The following is a 22,584-nucleotide window of genomic DNA, read 5'->3' as shown; positions in this document are numbered from 1 at the left end:
CCATCCAGTTTTGGTTAAAAAAAACCGAAAAACCAGAACGGGTTGCAATTCCTCGGGCTTCCAAGAAGCGCAACTATTACGGACAGACTACTCTTAATAAAACTTCTGATGTCACCTTCCCTTCCTGCCAAGCTGGTTTTGTCATTTCCTCGGGAGGACGCTTCTTCCTCCTTCTGGTTTTTACCTTCCTTTTGATACCCGGAGAGACGCTCTTCGTTGCAGCCGAAAACCTGTCTGTGCGTGACACCAGGACGGACAAGAATACGCCTGCGTGTGCAAACTAACTCCCGAAAGCTTTCGACACTCTTTAAGGAGGCAAGCCAGAGGCAAACACGAGAATTTGGGAAATCCCTCCTCCAGAAAGGACGGGTGTGCCGGGCATCATCAGCGAACAATTTCCTCTTTTTTTCCACCCTGAAAGTGTCACGCTGACAGAGAGAGAGAGAGAGAGAGAGAGAGACATCCGCGGACCAGAAAGCTAACAAAATCAAAAAAGAGGCTTTAGCCAACAATCCACGTGAGAAGCCGGCTGACCTAGGAAACCATGAGGCACAGCACAGGATGTTCCTTGAAGGACAAAGCTTTGGACCGTAAAACGAGGCGGTCAAAAAGACCGAGGAATATTTTAGCTTCGGACAAATAACTGCCTCTACAGGTGGTTCTCAACTTACAACCATCTGTTTAGTGACTGTTTGAAGTTACAACGCACTGAATGACCGGTTTTCACAATTACCACCGTGGCAGGAGCATCCCTCCATGGTTACCTAACCAAAATTTGGACGCTTGGTAGAATAAGGTCTCAGTTTTTAGACTTAGACTAACTTTATTGTTTTTTTTTTTTTAAATTTGATTTATATGCCGCCCTTCTCCGGAGACTCAGGGCACCTTACAATGCGCTAAGCAATAGCCTTCACCCTTTTGTATATTTTTTATACAAAGTCAGCTTATTGCCCTCACAACTGGGTCCTCAATTTACCTACCTTAGAAAGGATGGAAGGCTGAGTCAGCCTTGAGCCTGGCGAGATTCGAACCTGCAGTAATTGCAGGCAGCTGGTCTTAATAACAGGGTGCTTTAGACCACTGTATTACCAAGGCTCCTCCATTGTCACTTTGAATGTACCCCAATCGGCATACATTAAAATGAATTTTCGCTGCGTACAGCTCTTTAAAAAAAATGACATAGTAGTATATATTAACCATTTCTATATGTCTATGGAGATTCCATACCCATCATCCAGTCTATGGACATCCCCCCCACCATCCAGCCAGAGCTGAAGAAGCTTCTTGAATGAGAAGCGAAATGTCTTCAAAGAAAAAAGAAAAACAAAAAGTTCAGTTGCCTCTTTGGGGACAAACCATTTCTATAACGTAAGCCTATCTGGCAAACCCCAAAGCTTCATTTTCTCGTATCTCAAGCATAAAGCCCAGAATCGGTTTCCAAAACAACTGCAGTGCTGCACGGAACAACTTGTGGAAAGACAGGTTGTAAACGGGGACGCAAGTTACTTAACAACAGTCTTCCTTAGCAAGAGAAAGGTTGGGCTTCATTGTGGTCATAAATTAAGGATTACCTGAATATAGAGTCAGTTCCAGGTTACATACAGAATCCACACTGGATTTACATTTTGGCTTTTAGATTTAGTCTCTTGTAAGTCCACCTCGACAGAATTGCTTCGAAACCCGAGACGTCTTGCATTCAAATGTGGCACATCGTTCAATTTAAGCTTATTTTAATTTAAAAAAAGTTTTTTTTTATCATCCTGCCTTCATTATTTTAATAAATAACTCAAGGCAGAGAACGTACCTGACACACCCTCCTCTCTGCCTGTTGTCTCCACAACAACCCTGTGAGGTGAGTTGGGCTGAGAGTGACCGGCCCCAAAGTCACCCAGCTGACTTTCATACCTAAGGCAGGACTAGAATTCACAGCTGCCTGGTGACTGCCCAAAAATTCAACCATTTTTCATGCCTAATGGAAGACTAGAACTCACAGGCGCCTGATGATTGGCCCCAAAAGTCACCCAACCAGCTTTCCTACCCTAGGTGGGACTAGAACTCCCCATCTCCTGGTTTTTAGCCTGAGTGCCTTCACCACTAGACCAAACTGCCTTCTACCAACAGAAAAGCTGGAACAAAGGATTCACGGGAGAGAAAAAACACCAAGGGAGAGCAAAACCTCGCTTCTAGCCACCTGAAACACGCAAAGCAGGAATCGATCGAATGGGTGAAAAAAAAAAAAAAAGAAACAAAAAACCAAAGTAAGACCTCTGGAAAACGAGCTTGCTAAACATCTGGCCCAGCTCCAGTCTTCCCTGCCTCGGTTTTACCTTTTGCATGAAGAAAAGGACTTCCTGCTCGGCCGAGCGCCTTTCGCAGCCAGCGTTTCAGCTGTCTCCCTGGCTGGATTCCCCTCCGAGAAGCTAAGCCGCGGGTGTGATCTGCTCGAAAGCTCGTTTTGCAATGCTTACCTTCCTCCGGGGTCACAGGCTGCTAAGCGCTATGTGGCCGCGGCCTCAAAATAGAACATACGCATGTAAATATATGCAGGAGAGGGCAGGTTTTCGGCAGGCTGATGAAGCAAAGGGGACGCGCAGGGAAGCCCGTTGCAACTGTATATGCCACACGCTGAATCACAAACCAGCTGAACGTGTTTTAGCTTAGAGGGTCCTGTGCGAAAGTGATGAAGTGTCACCTTCTTCAGTAGGCGGCATGAAAGAGAGAAAGAGAGAGAGAAGGGGGAGGGAGAGAGAAAAAGAAAGAAAGAGAGAGAGAGGGGGAGAGGGAGGGATAGAGAGAGACGGATAGAGAGAGAGGGAGAGAGAGAGAAAAAAAGGAAGGGAGAGAGAGAAAATAAAAAAGAAGAAAGAAAAGAGAAAGAAAAAGGAAGAGAGACAGAAAGAGAAAGGAAAAGGAAAAAAGAAAGACAGAAAGAAAAAAAGGAAAAGGGAGAGAGAGAGAGAGAGAGGGAGGGAGAGAGAAGATGGAGAGGGAGGGGGGAGAGAGAGAGGGAAAGAGAGAAAGAAAAAGGAAGGGAGAGAAAGAGAAAATAAGAAAGAAAAAAGGAAAAAAGAAAGAAAAAGAAAAAGAAAAAGGAAGAGATAGAAAGAGAAAAACAAAAAGAAAGAAAAAGAAAAAGGGAGAGAGAGAGAGAGAGAGAGAAAGAGAAAGAGAAAGAGAAAGAGAGGGAGAGAGAGAAAGAAAGAAAGACAGAGAGAAGAGGGAGGGAGGGAGAAAGAAAAAGGGAGAAAGAGAAAATAAGAAAAAGGAAAAAGAGAAAGAAAAAAGGAAGAGAAAGAAAAAGGAAAAGAGAAAGAGAAAGAAAGAAAGAAAGAAAGAAAGAAAAAAGGAGAAGAGAAAGAGAAAGAGATAGAAAGAAAAAGAAAAAGGAAAAAAGAAAGAGAAAGAAAGAAAATAAGAAAAAGGGAAGGAGGGAGGGAGGGAGGGAGAGAGAGATTTACCAGAGCCTTGGTAGTACAGTGGTCTAAGGCACCCTGTTATTAAGCTGGTTATTAAGACCAGCTGCCTGCAATTACTGCAGGTTCGAATCTCGCCAAGGCTCAAGGTTGACTCAGCCTTCCATCCTTTCTAAGGTAGGTAAATTGAGGACCCAGTTTGTGGGGGCAATAAGCTGACTTTGTATAAATATACAAAAGGATGAAGGCTATTGCTTAGCACATTGTAAGCCGCCCTGAGTCTCCGGAGAAGGGCGGCATATAAATCAAATTTTAAAAAAAAATAAGACAGAGGTTCCCAAACTATCTGGGTTGATGGCATCCTCAACATCTCAGGAATTTTGTTTTTGTGTCACTCCTAGTGTCACAAACCCTGCCCCGTGGCACCCCAGGACTAGTTAGGACTATCATGTTTATGTAGTAGTAAAATAAACCATGGGTACTGCCATGAAGCTTGGGAACTGCAGCAGTAAGATAATGATGAAATTAAATCTTACCAAGTCCTATCAACAGCCCAAATCAGCAATAAAATATACCAGTGGTCCCAATCTGTTCCTCCAAAGCACTTGAGGGCAAGAGAAGAAGCAATGGATGGAAACTAATCAAGGAGAGAAGCCACCTAGAACTAAGGAGAAATTTCCTGACCGTGGGAACAATTCATCACTGCAACAACTTCCTTCCAGAAGTTGAGAATGCTCCAACACTGGAAGTTTCTTAAGAGGAGATTGGACAACCATTTCTCTGAAATGATATAGTCTCCTGCCTGAGTAGGGGGTTGGACTAGAAGACCTCCAAGGTCCCTTCTAACTCTCTTATTCTGCATTCTATATGGATGCAGAAGTGATGGTTTCCCTTTTTTCTTTTAAAGTCCACCAGCTGTTTAACACCAGCTTTAGCCTTAGGATGGATTCCTGTTCACATAACAGAGAGGAAATATTAAATAGATAAATACAAACAGCCATTTTCAAGCCTAAATACTTATGAAAATGTTTTTTACTTGGCTGGTAATGTGAGCTGTGCAAACTTTGGGGCCTCAAATCACAGAACTGATCTTTCTGATGGGCCTATTATTCCTCCGTGTAAGACTTATATTTAGGTATCATATTTAGGAACTGCTCATCTACCCTCACAGAGCAACTTTGGGGTGTGTAAAAATAGAGCAAAATAGAAATCTTATGTCTCTTGGGCCATTAGGATGTTGACAGAGGTGTGCATCAACACCTACACAAAACTAAAAAAGATTGCATATGCCCTGTCACATTTCCACTTGATTCAAGCCACATTGGGGAGAGTCACTGACTTTTTCTCAAATGTCTTCATAGCTTTCTGGCAACCCTATACAGTGGCCTACAAAAACCCGGCCTAGATTTATACGATGCATTCGTTCACACAGCATATTGTCTGGGTTCACCCAATATTCTTCTTGTGAGTGAACAAAATTGCTACGTTCGGAAATTAATTGATGCCTAAATTAATATATTTAGAATAGAATGAATGAGCTGGAAGGGACCTCGGAGGTCTTCTAGTCCAGCCCCCTACTCAAGCAGGAGAACCTATAACCATTTCAGACAAGGGGCTGTCCAGTCTCTTTTTAAAAACCTCCAGTGACCAAGCACCCACAACTCCTGGTGGCAAGTCGTTCCACTGGTTAATTGTCCTCAATGTTAGGAAGATTCTCCCTTAACCCTATGGTGTTTTAACAAGAGAGTCTAGGCCAGCATTTCAAAACCACAGCGACGTTATGAGGTGTGGACTTCAATTCCCAGAATTCCCCAGCCAGTATGGTTGGCTGGGGAATTCTGGGAGTTGAAGTCCACCTATCATAACGTTAACTAAGGCTAGTTGAGATTCCCACCAAATGCTGAGCCCTGGACACGACTTTACATCCCGTTTCAATACCCCGTTGTGCAAATCCAGCACACCCAAGTTGTGAAGCAGAATTTACAAACCACACAATGCAGTAAAAAAAAAAAAAAAGAACGAAATCGATCTGAAGAAGCTTCTTGGATGAGAAGCGAAACGTCTTCGGTTGATAGATCTTTATAGAAATGGCTTGCTCGTATTATGATGAAAAAATTAAAAATTGTGATTTGATGTTAAGGCCTTCTTTTGTTGCAACAGAGGGAGTCGGAAGTCCACATTCGTTTTTTCCTTTTCTTACCCTTCCTCACTTCCCTTCCCCCTCTTCCTCCCCACCATTTTCTTACTTACTTTACTTTTGTATTTTGTATCTTATTGTATCTTATATCTCAATAAAAACGTTAAACGAGGGAAGCGGAATGTCTGCAAAGAGAAAAACAAAAAATAAGTCCAGTTGCCCTTTGAAAAAAGCACCTTTGGCACAACTGAATAGAATAGAATAGAAAATAGAATGTAGAATAGAATAGAATGTAGAATAGAATTGAATAGAATTGATAGAGGCGTATGTAATAAAAGGTCAGGGAGATGACCTGTTCTCCATCATTCCAGAGACACGGAGTTTCACACTTGTTGTTGGCGTTAAAAGGCCAGTTGTGTAAAAAGGAAAAGGCATTGGGCTAAAACATCCACTTGACCAAAAGTAAACTTAAGTGAAGAATAATGTGCTGCATTAAGTCACAAAATGATGGATTTCCTTTATGTACACTGAGAGCGTATGCACCAAGACAAATTCCTTCTGTGTCCAATCACACTATTCTATTCTATTCTATTCTATTCTATTCTATTCTATTCTATTCTATTCTATTCTATTCTATTCTATTCTATTCTATTCTATTCTATTCTATTCTATTCTATTCTACTTTCTCTTCTCTTTTCTCTTCTCTTCCCTTCCCTTCCCATCCCCTCCTCTCCTCAACGAATTCTCTATTTCAGGCGATGCCTTGAGCTGCTGGCCACAATCTGAAGAAGGATGCCGTAATATCTGTTGCTACAAGGTGCTCGGTTTTGTGTTTTTCCACAACTCTCATCTTCAAAACTGCACAAATGCTCATTTTGTTTTGAGTGATCCAGGAAGAAAGCTAGCTTTCCGAGAGAGAAGGACTGGTATCTACTTAAGACGGCATGAAAAGTAAGCTCCTTGCCTCGGCTCTATTTATAACCGAAAAATCACATTACACAGGACAGGTCCTCCCCCCCGCCCCAAAACCCGGTCTGCAACGAGGATGCGGCTTCTCAGCTGAGGTTGCTTTGAAAAACATTTCCTGTGCAACGTTTTGGGGGCTGTTTTGCTAGTTGCACGGTGGTCCGTTTTCTCACAGCCACCTATCCTGCACCTGCTTTCTGTTTTCAAGACACAAACCACAGCACGCAACAGTTGGCGGGGGGGATGATAGATTAGTCCCCCTCTGCAAGAGATTCACACCAAGACTGAAGAATAGAAAGCTGTTCGGTAGGGTCAGTCTGAGCAGGTGGTACCAAGTCAGGGGCAACTTTTTTTTTTTAATTTTTATTTATTTCTTTGCAAACAAAATATATAACAACATATAGATCGCGGTGAGAACCTTACACAATACATTATCTTCAATACAAATAGAAAGTAAGAGCTACGCTAACCTTATCCTCTTTTTATTCTATTATTTAGCCAAGTATACCATTGGTCCCAACATTGAAAATATGCGGATTCTTTTTGACCTCTCAAAATTTGTGTTAGCCTATCGGCTTCTGCATATTCAATAATTTTCCCTAAAATCAAGTCTTCAGACGGTAGGTCTTTCCCCTTCCAATTTTCGGCGAGACATATTCTTGCTGCAGTTGTGATATATACAATTAAACACCATTTACCCGTGCCTATCTTATCTGGCCTGATATTTAATAGGTAATATTCCGGTTTCAGCTGTAATTTATATCCAGTGATTTCTAGCAGCCACCTCTGAATTAAGTTTCCAGAATTCTATTACCCTGGGACAGGTCCACCATACGTGAAAATAGGTACCTACCTCCCCACACTTCCAACAGTTTGGGGACAGTCCAGGAAACATTTTGGATAGTCGAGCAGGGGGGAGGTGCCACCTGTACAGCATCTTATATAAGTTTTTCCTTATAAGTGGTTGCCATCAAAAATTTCAGTTGTCTGGTCCAAATTTCTTCCCATTTCGTCAGCTCGATTGAGTGACCAATATTTCTCCCCCAGGCAGTCAGGGGCAACTTTTAGATTGGCTTCACATCCTCCCAAGAACTGGGACCTTGGAGGTCTTCTACTCCAACCCCTTGCTCAACGAAGGCAGAAGTCCTTATATCATTCTGGACATCCTTGTGTGAATTTAACTCAGCGCAACCTCAACTGAAGGATCTCTTCCACATGTCCTTTGGTGCCTGCCAGACCCAAATCCTTTGCATTGATGGGCCCTACACAACCACACTACACAACCACACCAGCTCGGCTACAAGATCAAAAGGCTTCGATCTCCAGGTAGACAACATTAGAGGACGTATAGCCAAAGCAGCACGTGCAACAACCAAGAGGCCATCAGGAATTCGGCCAAACAACAAGGAGGGCCTACTTTGTGACTTAATTAGTCCTCAACCTATGTCCATAACCAGGTCCAGAATTTTTGGGGCTAAGAAAGGCGGTAGTGAAGCAAATTGTGTCCAATTCTATGTCACCGTTGTTAAAGCAAATCACCGTCGTTAAGTGAATCATGCGGTTGTTAAGCAAACCCTGCTCCTCCCATTTGCTTTGCCATCGCTAATGGCAGTCCCGGTAAATAATGCTGGTTTTACCAAGTGCCCAAAATTTTGATTGTAGGGATGCTGTGTCCGTCCTAAGTGTGAGGAGCAGTCCTAAATGCCTGTTTCTGGTAGCGTTGTAACTTCAAAACAGTCCCTAAAACGAACGGTCGTTAAGTCGAGGACTACTCTATCGGGAAAGAAGATTCTGTGGTCATGCCACCTCAGTCTCTAAGTGTTTATTCTGAAGAGTTGGGAAAACATTCTTGGAAATGTCCTGCTAAGATGCAAATCAGGTGGGGCTGAGAATTGAATTCTTGGCTGGGGGAGTGGGAGAAATCTGAATGCAGGTGAGAGGAGAGGAAGGTGCCAGTATGAAAATCCTCAGGGATCAAAGCCCGGAAAGAGGAAAGGGGGAGATGGGGGAAGGCTGGGGCTGCCCCACGTTTGCATGCAGAATGGCAGCAGCTTGGAAGACGTTTCTAGTCATGCCCAACGCAACACAAAGAGAATGACTGTGTTGCATAACAAAGGGTGTGGGACTAGACAAGTTTTGTCTCCTCCAGAACATCTATTTGGCCTCTCTCGCTCTCTTTCGGCTTCTTTGATATGTGACTATTATGTCTATCAATCTATCATCTATATTCATCTCTCCCTCTCATACACATTTACTTTCTATCAATCTCTATATTCATATCTGTCTATCTTTATCATCTATCTCTCCCTATCATCTATCTACCTACCTACCTACCTACCTGTCAAGGCTACAGTTTTCCCAGTTGCAATGGATGGCTGTGAAAGTTGGACCATAAGGAAGGCTGAGCGCCAAAGAATTGAGGCCTTTAAACTCTGGTGCTGGAGAAGACTCCTGCGAGTCCCTTGGACTGCAAGGCGATCAAAGTGCAGGCCAAAAGGAGGCACACGCTAAGTAGAACAGCACGCGAGGGGGAGGGGGTGATCAGCTGTGGCGTGCAACCTTTTTTTTACTTTTAAAAGTATTGCTTTTAAAAGTAAAAAAAAAAAAGCCTCTGATGATTGCGCAGCTCAGCTGGGCATGGGGCGGGGTGCAAGGATTTTTGCTACCGGTTCTCCGAACCACCCGCTGCCATCGCTACCGGATCGGGCGATCCGGACCGAACCGGGAGCATTTCACCCCTGCCCTTGCACATATGTGTTAGTCCCTGCTATTTAGCCACGTTTTGGAGGCTGTGCTTATGCGCGGAAGGCCGAACATGCATGGAAGATGTGCTCACATTTGCGAATTGGTAGGGAAGCTAAGTGAATCCTACTTCTGCATCCATCCATCCATAACCCGAGGACTACCTGTATGAGGCATCTAAAGCCATGGGTGACCATGGGGAGACCACAACAGTTGTTAAATGTGAAAAATGGACTTTGGTCACTTTTTTCCACTTCTGTTATCACTTTGAAAGGTCACTTAATGAATTATTGTTAACTTAAGGACGACCTGCATTTCAGCCTTGGCAGGACCTGTCCAGACACGAGCTGACAGCTGATGTAAGTTTGGCTTTTCATCCTTCGGAGCCGAGACCTAAAATGAAGGAAGCCACACTTTGCTGTACGCTAGTTTTTCTCTGCTTTCCGACCTGGATTAAGAGAGCTTTGCAATTGAGGACAACGGCGGTGTGAGATGTAACACCTGCTTGCAACTCCTGAGAGCTGTTAAGTCGTTAGGTCCCCGTCACGTGGCTGATCTCTGCAGCCGCCCGTGCGTGCCCGGGGAATAAATGGGATTTGCTTTAAGGAGATGCGGAGAGCTGCTTTGGTCTCTGAGCTCCGTGGCACTTTGTCCTTTTCAAATCTGCAATGCATTATACAGCTGTAGAGATTAGAACCTGTGGGGAACAGACGGGGCAAGGAAACAACCTGCTAACCCCCGGTCCTTCACCTGCGCAGCCATCGTCCTTTGCTCATCCTTTCCTCCTGTCCCGTTAATGTAGCAACGTGGCTTTTGATGGCTCCCAACAGGAGGTTTGCAACCCGGGTTCAAAGTTAGCTTTCCACCTGGGAAACAAAAAACTTTGGTCCTTGAATAGCAATACCAATAGCACTCAGGACTTATATACCGCTTCACGGTGCTTTACAGCCCTCTCTAAGCGGTCAAGGTAGGAAGTCAGCCCAAACAGTCCCAAGCTCTTTCCTGTTTTTGGTACAGTTCCAAGGGCTACCAGGAAATTAATCATCTGACAGGCAACTGCAGATGTCCATATATCCTCAAGATGTCAGTAGCACCACCAACTCCCTACAAGTCTGTCTGGACTCCACACTAGGAAGACAACACGTATAGAGAGAAGACAAAAGTTTCCGGAGTGAGCTATAAAGCAACTGAGAAAGCTTCTTTGATCGGATCAAGTCTACCTGAGTGTCCGATCAACATGTCTTGAAGACCTTCCCTCCTGTAGTTTGGAAATCATTACTCAACTCTTGGGTAGGAGGCCTCAAGAGAACCACACCGGTGGAAGATAGAACGGGAAATACATCCAGGAAAAAGATCATGGCAGGTGGACTCTGTGGATGTGACCATCAAGTCAACTTGAAGGAGACTCTTTTCTGCCTTGTAGAACCTTCCCAACCTAAGGACCACATTCTATTTAGAAAACTTCCTAGACCTTCTGTATAAAAGAGGATTCCCTACTGGGCAAACCCAACCGTCATGATAGCGTTGTGCCTCTTCAACCTGATGGTGGGAGATCTTTGCTTGTCGCTCCTTGTAAAGTTTTGTTCCAGAAGCCTAGCGTGGTAAAGAGTTCCTAGCTCAGCCTGTTCAACACATGCCATTTCTCTTGGCCACACACAGATGAAATATTTTAAGGAGCATCCTTCTTTCAGCTTGAAGTGGTGAAGGCCATGTTCTTAGCAGAATCTGGTGCGTTCCACCACCACCCAAGTCTAGCAGCATCAAAGAAGAGAGGGTTCAACTTTGTTAGGAAATGATAATTACCTAACTTGTTGGGTTGGCAATATATAAACCCTCAATATAGCTTTAAGATTGTATTGCTGTATTGCATCATACTGTGTCCTGATTGGTTTGCTCTGTAGCCAATGTCCTTAAGAGGGAGCTTAAAACATGGTTTGTTTCTCTTTGCTGATCGTTACTGCTCTTTGCTGTTTGCTACTGTTTGCAAATACAGAAGAACTGTTACTGTGTATGACTACAACGACTGGTAAGAAGACTTTGTTATTGGATTATCCCTGGACCATTGTTTTACTATCTACTGCTTTATCTGTGTATGACCTGGACTGTTTATTGGACGGTGCCTTATTATTATTTCCTGAAAAGTAAACACAACTCAGTGTATCTCTGTGTTGGCTGTATTTATTCGCAACTGCTCTCAATCGCTTTCATGTGCACACCTTGCTCCTCAAGGGTTGCTCTGCGAATTCCTTAACAAAAGTCTTTTCCAAAGCAGCAGAAGGCAAGACAAGAAGCAATGGATGGAAACTAACCAAGGAGAGAATTAAGGAGAAACTTCCTAGCAGTGAGAACAATTAACCAGTGGAACAGCTTGCCACCAGAAATCCTGGGTGCTCCATCACTGGAGGCTTTTAAGAAGAGTCTATCTAAACAGTCCCACTTGTCTGAAATGGTATAGGGCAGGGGTGTCAAACACAAAGCCCATGGGCTGGATCTGGCCTGCGATGTGGTCAGATCCGGCCTGCGGGGCTGTCTTGGAAAATGTAAGGGCCTGGCCTGTATCGCTTCGGCCCGGTCTACCCAATGCTAAGAGGAAACATCGGGACAGTATGGCTTCGGCCTGGTCTACCCAGTGCAAAGAGGAAACATGCCAGCAGTTTGGGGAGTGGCAACAAGCTGGCCACACCCACCCCGTCAGCCGTGCCCAGTGACTGGAATCAAGCTGGCCGTGCCCACCCAATCGACCACACCCCCCACAAGATCAACCATAGCCCTGATGTGGCCCTCAATGAAACTGAGTTTGACACCTTTTGGGGGAAACAGGGTTTCAATGGTTAGATAACAAAATGGAACTTAGAAACAGGGAAACAAAAGAAAAAGACAAGTGAAATAAAGAAGATATGTTAAGAGAGAGAAGCCAATATTATGATGATTATGTTTAATATTATCATACTTGCGGGACCGCCTACTACCACCAATAGCCTCCCACCGGCCGGTAAGCTCCCATAGAGAGGGGCTCCTCCGGGTGCCGTCGGCCAAACAGTGCCGACTGGCGGCCCCCAGGGGGAGAGCCTTCTCTGTGGGAGCACCTACTATCTGGAACGAGCTCCCCCCAGATACGGAGAATCCCGGATCTGCGTACCTTCCACCACGCTTTAAAGACCTTATTATTTCACTAGGCGGGCCTGGCCTAATTTTCTCCCTCTTTCATAAAAGATTTTTAATTTTTAAATATCTTTTAGTATTTTATACATTCAATTTTAAAATTGGTTTTAAATAGTTTGGGATTTTAAATTTGTCGGAGCCAAAATTATTTAATTTGATTTTATTCTACTTTTAAATTTTGTATGTATGTGTTTTATTGTTTGGCTGTGCACCGCCCTGAGTCCTTCGGGAGTAGGGCGGTATAGAAATCAAATCAAATCAAATCAATAAATAAATATTATAGAATCAATGTTTAGGTAATGAATATTGTTGTAAATTTTGATTATTGTTTTATAAAGGTATCTGTACCTGGACGACACATTGTTTAATTGGAGGTGGAATTATTATATTAATTAAAAAAAAAAAAAAGAGAAATTTTTCCACCACGAATTCATTTCAACGATATGGAAAAAAGATCCTGAATTCAAACTTCTAAAAAAAAAAAAAACCACACCTTGATCGTAAACGTTTTACTTTTGGTGTGTTTATTCGGGATAATTGTTGAAACGCTGAAGCTGCCAAGTCAGCCTGGCACCGATTTATTATAAATGAACTTGTGAAATGGAAAGTTTTCTGCAGATAAATGAAGCACTTAAGATTAAAAAAAAAAAATCTTTACGGGGAGAGAAAGAGAGAGAAAAAAAGGCCAGTGGAATATTTTCCACTCTATTTTCCATGGATATTGTAGAGAGCCGAGATAAACAGAGCAATTCCATTCGGCATTGGACAAGCTGTATGCTACGAAATTTCATTTTAATGCATGCCGATTATTTATTTTTTTAATTTTTTTTTAAAAATTTTTTTATTTTTATATGCCGCCCTTCTCCGGAGACTCAGGGCAGCTTACAATGCGTTAAGCAATAGCCTTCATACTTTTGTATATTTTATACAAAGTCAGCTTATTGCCCCCACAACTGGGTCCTCATTTCACCTACCTTAGAAAGGATGGAAGGCTGAGTCAACCTTGAGCCTGGTGAGAATTGAACTCGCAGTAACTGCAGGCAGATGGATGTTAAATGCTGCCTTAGTAGGAGGCATTAGCCTCCTACGCCACTCAGGCTCATAGATTAGTCTATGTTCAAAGTGACAATTAAGTTATTCTAAGTCTAAGGCAGTTGAAACCAGCGAGCGAGGACGTTTGATCGGATACAAGAATGACACACCAGTAATCTCCAGTTTGAGAGTTGTTTTTGTAAGGGAGCCAGCTAATCACACGGCCTGGACCACCCAATGCCTTAAAATAAAATGTTGTGTACAATAAAGAAAAGTTGTTGAGACTCTGGAAAGAGTGCAGAGAAGAGCAACAAGAATGATTAGGGCGCTGGAGGCTAAAACATAATGAAACGTAAAGTCCTTCTAGTGAAAACTGTACGAAGAATGGCTGCAGGATTAGGGTTTGGCTAGACTAAAGAAAAGAAGGATTAGGGCTGACACGATAGCAGTATTCCAATATTTGAGGGGCTGCCACAAAGAAGAGGGGGTCAAATTATTCTCCAAAGCACCAGAGGGGGCAGGACAAGAAATAATGGTTGGAAACTAATCAAAGAGAGAAGTAACCTGGAGTTAAGGAGAAACTTCCTAACAGTGAGGAAAATTAACCAGTGGAACAGCTTGCCACCAGAAATCGTGGGCGCTCCATCACTGAAGGTTTTTAAGAAGAGACTAGACCAGAGGTCTTCAAACTTGGCAGCGATTTGTGGACTTCAACTCCCAGAATTCTCCAGCCAGCTATGCTATACTGGAGAATTTTGGGAGTTGAAGTCAACAAGAACCGGTTCGGGGGCGTGGCCAGCCAATGTTATTACCGGTTCTCGGAACTACTACAAAATTTTTACTACCGGTTCTTGCGAACCGGTGCGAACCGGAAGCAACCCACCACGGATTACTTGTAATCTAACATCAGCTCAGGTGTTTAAAAACAACAAAAAAGCAAGAACACACGGAAGCAGATTTTGTACGGAATCCAACGTGGTTGTGAGGGAAGAAAACCCACCCCTCTCCCCGTAAAACCAGAATTATTTCTGGATTATCTTATTATATGCTATGCAGAACCTGTGGGCAGAGGGTTGAGAGCCACAGAGTTAAGAGGGCATCGTCATATATAGATTTGTGGGTTGTAGAAAGTGTAAAATAAGACTCACTTCCCTTCCTATGGTCTCCAGCACAAAAATAAACCACTCTAGCCAGAAATACCTTTTTTTTTTTTTTTACTATTTACAGATTGCCAAATACAGATTTCCCAATACCTTTATTAAGACGAGATTCAAGCATACGCTTTAAATAAAAATGTCGGCTTTGTTGAGGGAAAGAAAACTTCTTTTTATTTCCTCATATTTACCCTAACAGGAATTCGTCTTAAGAACATTTATAGGCGGTCCTAGACTTACGACCAACAATTGAGCCCAATATTCCCTGTTGTTAAGCAAGATGTTCAGTTGAGTTTTGCTCCATTTTATGACCTTTCTTGCCACAGTTGTTCAGGGACTCCCTGCAGTTGTTAAGTGAGTCACTCGGCTGTAAAGTGAACCTGGCTTCTCTGTTGACTTTGCTTGTCAAAAGGGGATCATGTGATCCCCGGGACACTGCAACCGTCGTAAGTATGAGTCGCAGTTGCACAAAGTTTGAATTTTGATCACGTGACCACAGGGATGCTGCAAACGGTCGTTAAGTCCCCCTTTTCAGTGATGTTACAACTTTGAATGGTCACTAAATGATTGGTTTTAAGATTTCCAGAATTCGTTGCTTTCCAGAACCCATTTAAACAACCAGAAAACTATTGCAAAGTATCCACAGAGAAAATTATATACTTCGAAAGCAGGTTTTATTTTTTAACCAAACTCTACCATTTTAAAACACATGGACTTCAACTCCCAGAATTCCCCAGTAGGTCGGCCTACTGGTTGAAGATCTAATTCACGTTTTGCTTTTGTTCGGACAGGGAAAATTTTTTATTGTTTTTCCTGTCTTGTTATGAACTGGCAAACTTACTCATGGCTGGATGCTCCCTTCCTAAATCACATCCTGGAAAAAAAATATGGAAGCCCAACCATCATCAACGGGATCTCCAAACTGGTCCCCAACAGATCACCACAAAATGTCCCACTTCTAAAGCGAGAAAATTTGATCGCTTTCACTACGGATCAACCAAATAATAAATCTCTTTGAAGAGAATTATGATGTCCTGGTCCAGTGATGGGTGTTACTACCGGTTGTCTTCAAGCACTCGCTTCGCTCGCACATCAAACTTGCGCTTCGCGCAAACGTGTTGGGTTTCTGGCCAGCTGAGGTGCGGCAATCCACTCTGCCGCGCCTATCAGCTGGGCTAAAACCCAAGAGATAAAGTGGGAGCAGGCGGGAGAGCCCAGCTCCCAGTCACAGAGAACCGGTTCGGTGACGTCACATCGTTACCGCTACCAGCTCGGCCGAACCGGGCCGAACCGGGAGCAACCCATCATTGTCCTGGTCACCATCCTTTTCTCCAAAGGTTGAATTTGTCCCCAAACTCCTTTTCTACGTCCAAATCAAACAGCTGGTCGCGTGTCTTGGACAATGGTGGTATTCAGCCGGTTCGGGCGAAGTGGTAGCGGCGACCTATGGATGGGCACGCCCAACCAGCCCAGCGCTACGCCGTCCTATTTAGCCACATTTTCTAAGCCACGTGCATGTGAGCAAAGTGCACGTGTGGAAGGCCGCGCACATGCGCAGAAGGCGCACACGCGCTCACATTTTCGGTGCACGGTGAACCGGTTGTAAAATTATGTGAAACCCCGCCTCTGGTCCTGTAGATGTAAAGGATTTTTTTTTTTTTTTGCAACAGGGAAGATACGCACCTCGTACACTATGCTCCCAAAATAAGATGCCGACACCCTACAAAGTGTGCAAAGAAGAGCATCAAAGAGGATTAGCGGGGGCTGGAGGCCAAATTGTACGATGAGCTACGTCTAGTTTAGGATTGGGGTGGGGGTGGGGGAGGCATGATATCTATTTCCCAATATTTGAGGAGTTGTCAACACAGAAGGAGAGGGGTTGACCTAATTCTCCAAAGCACCTGAGGGCAGGACAAGAAGAAATGGGTGGAAGCAGAGGTGGTATCCAGCCAGTTCGGGCAAATCAGTAGTAGCGACCTGCGGGTGGGCGCAATCCCGTCCTATATCGCTATGGTTTTGATGCTGCATGCACATGTGGACGGCGCGTGTGAGCAAATTCCCGTGTCGTTTGACATCACACGCATGGGTGGATGCTGCGAGCAAGCGAATTCCCGTGTTGTTTGATGTCGCACGCATGCGCGGACGGTTATGCTTTCACATTTCCGGTGCTGGGCGAACCGGTGGTGACAAAATGTGAAGCCCACCTGTGGGTGGAAGGGTCACTAAAGAGAGATCCAACCTAGAAATAAGCAGAAATTTCCTGACAGGGAGAACAATGAATCAATGAAATTGATTGTCGACTGGCGGCCCCCAGGGGGAAAGCCTTCCCTGTGGGGGCACCTACTATCTGGAACGAGCTCCCCCCGGAGATACGGAGGATCCCGGATCTGCGTACCTTCCGTCGCGCGCTCAAGACTTTCTTATTTCATCAAGCTGGCCTGACCTAAGTTTTTCCCCTTTTTAAATGGAAATTTTAAATTTGGTTTTAAATCATTGGGGTTTTAAATTTGTTCAGCCAAATTATTTAATTCGTTTTATTCTGTTTTAAATTTTGTATTTGTATGTTTTATTCTATGGCTGTTCACCGCCCTGAGTCGTTCGGGAGTAGGGCGGTATACAAATTCAATAAAATAAAAATAAAATAAAATAAAATCTTGCCTCTTGGCAGTTGTGGGTTCTCCATCACTGGGAAGTTTTCAAAAATAAGATTGGACAAACCATTTGACTGGGATGGTACAGATAATCGAGTTAATTCCACAATTGAGATCAAAATTTACGTTGCTAAGCAAAACACTAAGGGACTTTGTCCCATTTTACGGCTTTTCTGATCACCGTCGTTAAATGAATTACTGCAGGTTTTTTTTTTTTAAAGTTAGGGACACGGTTCTTAAGGGGATCTGGATTCCCCGTTGACTTGGCTTTTCAAAAGGTCACAAAAGGAGATCTGCTGCAACCGTTATAAATAGGAACCACTTGCCAAGCGTCTGGATTTTGATTGCGTGACCATGGGGAATGCTGCAACGGTCATTAAGTGTGAAAAACAGTCGTAAGTCACTCTGAACGGTCACTGTTGCAAGTTGAGCACTACCTGTATAAGGTCTCCTTGCCTTGAGCAAGGGGTCGGACTAGAAGACCTCTGAGATCCCTTCCAACTCTTATCACAGGTAGTCCTCGACTTACAACCGTTTGTTGTGTGACCGGTCAAAGTTACAACGGCACTGAAAAAGGTGACTAATGACCGTTTTTCACACTTAACGACCGATGCAGTATTCCCCATGATCGAAATTCACCGACTCGCATTTATGATGGTTGCAATGTCCTGGGGGATCGTGTGATCTCCTTTTGCGACCTTCTGAGAAGCCAAGTCATGGGATTCACTTAACAACCGGGTTACTAACGTACCCGCTGCAGCGATTCCCCGAGCCACTGGGGCAAGCAAAGTCGTAAAATGGGGGCGAAACTCACCGAACCAACCTCTCCCACTTAAAACAACACAAAACGTCGGGCTCAATCGTGGTCGTACCCCGAGGACTGCCCGTATTCCATGTCGTAGGCAAGCCACAGGAAAGCAACATTTCCCCCCTCCTCCCCCCTCGCTTCCCAATGGTCGGAAGGGTGCGGAAAAGAAACAGGATACGAAGAACGAACGGTTGCAGGGAGGAGATGGGGGAAACCCATCTGCAAAAATGCACTTGGCTTTGGAAACGATGAGGAGGAGAAGCGGGTGGGCGGAAGCCACCCGGTGTCATCGGTGCAAGCCTTTTTCCTGAATGAACAAAAGTCACAGAGAGGGCCGGGTGAGTTGCAACCATCTGTTGCTCCTCCGGAGCTGGAAATTTTTGCAAAATTTGCAGACGGATAACAGATTCCCCCCCCTGTGGAAAGAAAGCTTCTGCATTTGGAAGGCAGGAGGAAGTGGCTATAAAAAGAAAGAGGGACGTGTCGCTCAAAAATGTCCTCTTCCGGTCCGTGCCTCCCCCCCTCCGCTCTTCCCCTTTCTCTCCTTCGCATTGGCGCTTCTGCTCGGATGGACGGGCGCTCTGCACGTGCTTAAAGAGTCGTCGGCGTTCTCTCCGGCGAAGATGAACAAGAGAAAAAAAAAAAAGAAAAAGGAGCGGAAAAATCTCTTTAACCTCACACCAGCCTTCTCCCCTCCTTTATTGCAAATGCAGAAGCAGCCCTGGAATTCAGGAGAAACTTCCCAACAGTGAGGATGATTAACCAGTGGAACGTCTTGCCACCAGAAGTTGTGGGTGCTTCGTCATGGGAGGTTTTTAAGGAGAGACTGGACAGCCACTTGTCTGAAATGGTATATGGCAAACCTGTGGCACGCGGAGACATATCGGTGGGCACGCAAGCATTGCCATAGCTCAGCTCCGGTACGCGCCAGCTGATTTTCAGGCCTTCCGGGCCCACTTGAGGTCGGGAAACAGGCTGTTTCTGGCCTCCAGAGGGCCTCAGGGGGAGTGGGGAAGGCCCGTTTTTTGCTCTCCCCAGGCTCCAGAGGCTTTCTAGGAGCCTGGGGAGGGCAAAAACGGCATTCCCCACCCCACCAGAGGCCCTCCAGAGGTCGGAAACGGCTCGTTTGCCAACTTCCGGTGGAACCGGAAACCCCGTTTTTCACTCTCCCAGAATCTTTCTAGGAGCCTGGGGAGGGCAAAAACAGCCTTCCCCACCCAACCCCCCGGAGGTCGGTAACAGCCCACCATGCCATCGTGTGCCAAAAGCGAGGGGAGTGGGTCACATGTGCATGTGTGGGGGCAGGACGCATTGAATTATGGGTGTGGGCACGCATGTGCGCGACCCCCCCCAATGCTCCCCCCGCTTTTGACAGCAAAAAAGTTAGCCTTTGTCAGGTTTCGAGGTCGTCTCAAATAAACTGCATTTCAAACAAAGTCTTTGAAGGAAAACTCCTATTTATTAAGCACGACATTCTAAAATCCGACTCCATCGAAGCCAACACTGACTTCCAGACCCAAAACCCTCCCTTTCTGTTCCCCACTCCCGTGCACTCATTGGCCATCTTCCAAGTCATTCTACCCCTAATCGACTGCTCCAGCTCAAAGGAATTTCCCCCTCCAATCCCATCTCCTAGGGGATATTATCTCCAGGGAAAATAAGTAGGTGAAAAGTCAAGCGTCCCTTTCCAGACGCCTCCTTTCTCCTTCTTATGTCAGCACTAGAGTAAATGCAGCTTGAAGTGCTGACAGCCATTACTGGTATAGGCTCTTCTGTTTGAGCTAGGAGGGTTAGACTAGAAGACCTCCAAGGTCCCTATCCAGCTCTATTCTGAATTTGAATTGGGTATGGCTAGTCTAATGAAAAGAAAGACTAGGGGTGATATGATAAGCAGTATTCCAATATTTGAGGGTTTGTTATGAAGACAAAACTATTTTCCAAAACACCAGATGAGAAACAGTGGATGGAAACCAGGGTGGATAAAAATCAATTATTTTTTTTAAAAAATAAAAAAAATCGGATTTTTTTTATTTAAATCAGATTTTATTATTTAAATCAAATTTTTTTGATTTTTATTGAATTTATTTTAATAAAAAAACTTTTGAGGTATAAATCTATCGTAAGATAGTTTTCTATTTAAGATATATAAATAATTTAGTTTATTCAGCATGAAATGGAGCTTAGTTATGTAGCATGAGGCTGTATATTCTGCAACACTGGGACTATCGGTGAGTCAACAGTGGATCAAAGGAGTAGCAGAGATGACAGTTGCTCTTTAAAAATTATGATTTAAATTGAGTTGATTTAAATCAAGCCTTTTTACTAGTGATTTAAATCATGATTTAAATTGTGATTTAAAGCAACTCGGTTTAAATCAAATCCACCCTGACTAGAAGACCTCCAAAGACCTCTTCCAATTCTGTTATTCCATTAGGGCAATTTTGGACCGAAAGGCTGAATCGAATAGGCACAGAGAGCATCCTTCCAATTAGTTCATCTTGCAAGAATTTCAGATCAACCGGGGCCAGACGCACTTCCCAATTTCTGTCTGGAATTAAGGAATGCAAGGTCTTCATTTCCCCAACAGCTTGGCTTCCCTGGATACAGACCCCTGCCAAATCTCGTCCGTAGCCCACTCCGGCTGCAAAGGGCCGGGAGACAGTCGAAATTTAACAACGTCACAGGCGAGGGTATCCCCTCTAAATCTTCATTCCTGCCTCTTTGAGCAAACCGCTGGAAGTCTTCAAACTTCCCTTATCCTGTCTCGAAAAATCCTACGCAACACCGCGCAATCTTCGGGAACTCCGAGGAGAAGGGGGGGGGAAACGACGGGGAATACAAGCCTCAGCTAAGAAGAATGCAAAATAGATATCCAGAAGCAGCTTCCAAATAAACTTTCATCCCTGCAAGAGGAAAAACAGAAGCTGGCGGACTCACCTGGTTTGGCTTCGGAAGGCAAAGATTGGGAAGAAACGTTCCAACCGTTGGAAGAGATGCTGCAGGAGGACAACCCCTGCCTGCCTTCAATTAGAAATCTCAAATGCCAGCGAGAGAGAGAAAAAAAGAAGAGATGAGAGAGAGAGAGAGAGAGAGAGAGAGAGAGAGAGAGAGAGAGAGAGAGAGAAACTCTAGGGGGAATCGTAATATCATTATTTAAACTGGCAGCTCTGCAAGGCATTGGACTCTCCAGCCTGGGTGGCAGGAAGCCAAGCCCTAAAGCCAGCCAAAAGCAGTGTGTGTAGTGGAAGGAGGGAAGAGGGAGGGGTGGGGGTAGCAGCAGCTGGAAAGCAGAGAAACTGGCCGGTGCGTTTTTCACTGAACCGAGATTGCTGGACGGAGAGAAGCTCTTTCTTTCTTTCTTTCTTTCTTTCTTTCTTTCTTTCTTTCTTTCTTTCTTTCTTTCTTTCTTTCTTTCTTTCTTTCTTTTTCCTTCCTTCCTTCCTTCCTTCTTTTTCTTTCTTTCTCCTTCCTTCCTTCGATTTATATGCCACCCTTCTCCGGAGATTTAATGTGTTAAGCAGTAGCCTTCATACTTTTGTGTATACCTGCTTAGTAGGGCTTTCGGCCCCCTCCAAGCGGTGTTCTTTTTTATACAAAGTCAGCTTATTGCCCCCACAATCCGGGTCCTCATTTTACCTACCTCGGAAGGATGGAAGGCTGAGTCAACCTTGAGCCTGTTGAGATTTGAACTCGCAGTAATTGCAAGCAGCTGGCAGCTAAGTGCTACTTAACAGCACTTTAGTCCGCTGCACCACCAAGGCTCAATAGTTTTGAGATCAGAATCAAGCAGAAGAAAGGAGGACGCCGACAGGAACCATAGAAAAGTCACTAGCTAGTTGCTAGAGAGATGTCCATGTTGGTTTGTCTAAACAGAGAGATGTGGGGGGTCCTGGGTGTCCCCTAAGCTTGGGGGTGTTCTTGTAGACATTTCACGATCCAATTAAGGAACATCATCAGTGTTGGGTGATGGAACCTCTGCAAGAAAACTGATCAGAATCAAGCAGAAGAGAGGATGCTGATACCACAGAACAGTCACTAGCTAGTTGCTAGAGAGATGTCCATGTTGGTTTGTATAGACTGAGAGCTGTGGGGTCCTTGGTGCCCCCTAAGCTTGGTGATGTTCTTGCAGATCTTTCATGACCCAACTAGGGAACATCATCAGTGATGATGGGCGATGGAACGTCTGCAAGAAAACTCCACCAAGCTCAGAGAGCACCAAGGACCCAACAATTCAACCCTGAGCTACAAATATTCTGTTCTGTCGGGACCAAGAGTCGTCCAGAAGGTTTGTGGCAATCCAGAATTCTCAGCCAACATCTCCTTTGGACCAGCTGAGCCAAAATCTTTGCTACTGTATTACATATACTCCAAAATCTAAGAATCTACAGCTACCAACGTAATCCCTCCCAAAAAATAGAATAAAAGTGTCAGGTTTCGAGGTCGTCTCAAATAAATTGCATTTCAAACAAAGTCTTTGAAGAAAAACTCCCATTTATTAAGCACGACATTCTAACTCCGA

General features: G+C 44.4%; 1 protein-coding gene across 3 annotated transcripts in view; it reads right to left on the bottom strand.

Annotated features, from left to right (window-relative positions):
• Positions 1–22,584, bottom strand: part of PTP4A3 (protein tyrosine phosphatase 4A3) — a 110,553-nt gene that overhangs the window by 33,162 nt on the left and 54,807 nt on the right. Inside the window, exon 1 of one of the 3 annotated variants that reach the window (XM_070940299.1) lies at positions 2,328–2,452. The exons of the other annotated variants lie outside the window; for them this stretch is intronic. The gene's annotated coding sequence lies outside the window, so the exon portion shown is untranslated. Of the gene's footprint in view, positions 1–2,327; positions 2,453–22,584 lie in introns of those variants that run through there. 3 annotated transcript variants of the gene reach the window in all.

This window comes from Pituophis catenifer, unplaced genomic scaffold, assembly GCF_029215685.1.
Source record: "Pituophis catenifer annectens isolate HBS135680 unplaced genomic scaffold, rPitCat1.0.hap2 SCAF_3, whole genome shotgun sequence".
NCBI classification, from domain to species: Eukaryota; Metazoa; Chordata; class Lepidosauria; order Squamata; family Colubridae; genus Pituophis; species Pituophis catenifer.
The sequence above is the reverse complement of the archived record's forward strand: the minus strand, read 5'-3'. Positions and strand labels throughout refer to the sequence as shown.